The 313-nt window shown below is 62.6% G+C and overlaps 1 protein-coding gene across 1 annotated transcript in view; it reads left to right on the plus strand.

The window, feature by feature from the left end:
- LOC119588924 (ETS domain-containing protein Elk-4-like) overlaps window positions 1-313 on the plus strand; it is a gene marked incomplete at its 5' end in the record, with an annotated part of 45,690 nt that overhangs the window by 384 nt on the left and 44,993 nt on the right.

The raw sequence follows: 313 nt of genomic DNA on the forward strand, positions 1-313 counted from the left end.
CTCACCTTCCCCTCTCAAGGCTCACCCCTTTTCTCACTTTCCTTGTCTTCTCTCTCCCCTCCCCATTTCTCGTCATCCCGTCCCTCTCTCTCCTTCTGCGTCTTCCCCTCCCACTCTTTCCTTCCGCGCCTTCCCCTCCCTCTCCTTCCTCCCGTCCCCCTCCTTTCTCCCCCCCCCCTCCTTCAATGATAGGATGTAAATGGATGCTAATGCGGTGTGGCTTCGCGGGCGTCACACACGAGCGCCGCCGCAGCCTGGGCGCGCGTGCGGGCGGGCGAACGGCGACGATCGGCGAGAGGCCTAATCACATGCC

Source organism: Penaeus monodon, chromosome 24 (assembly GCF_015228065.2).
Source record: "Penaeus monodon isolate SGIC_2016 chromosome 24, NSTDA_Pmon_1, whole genome shotgun sequence".
Classification (NCBI taxonomy): Eukaryota; Metazoa; Arthropoda; class Malacostraca; order Decapoda; family Penaeidae; genus Penaeus; species Penaeus monodon.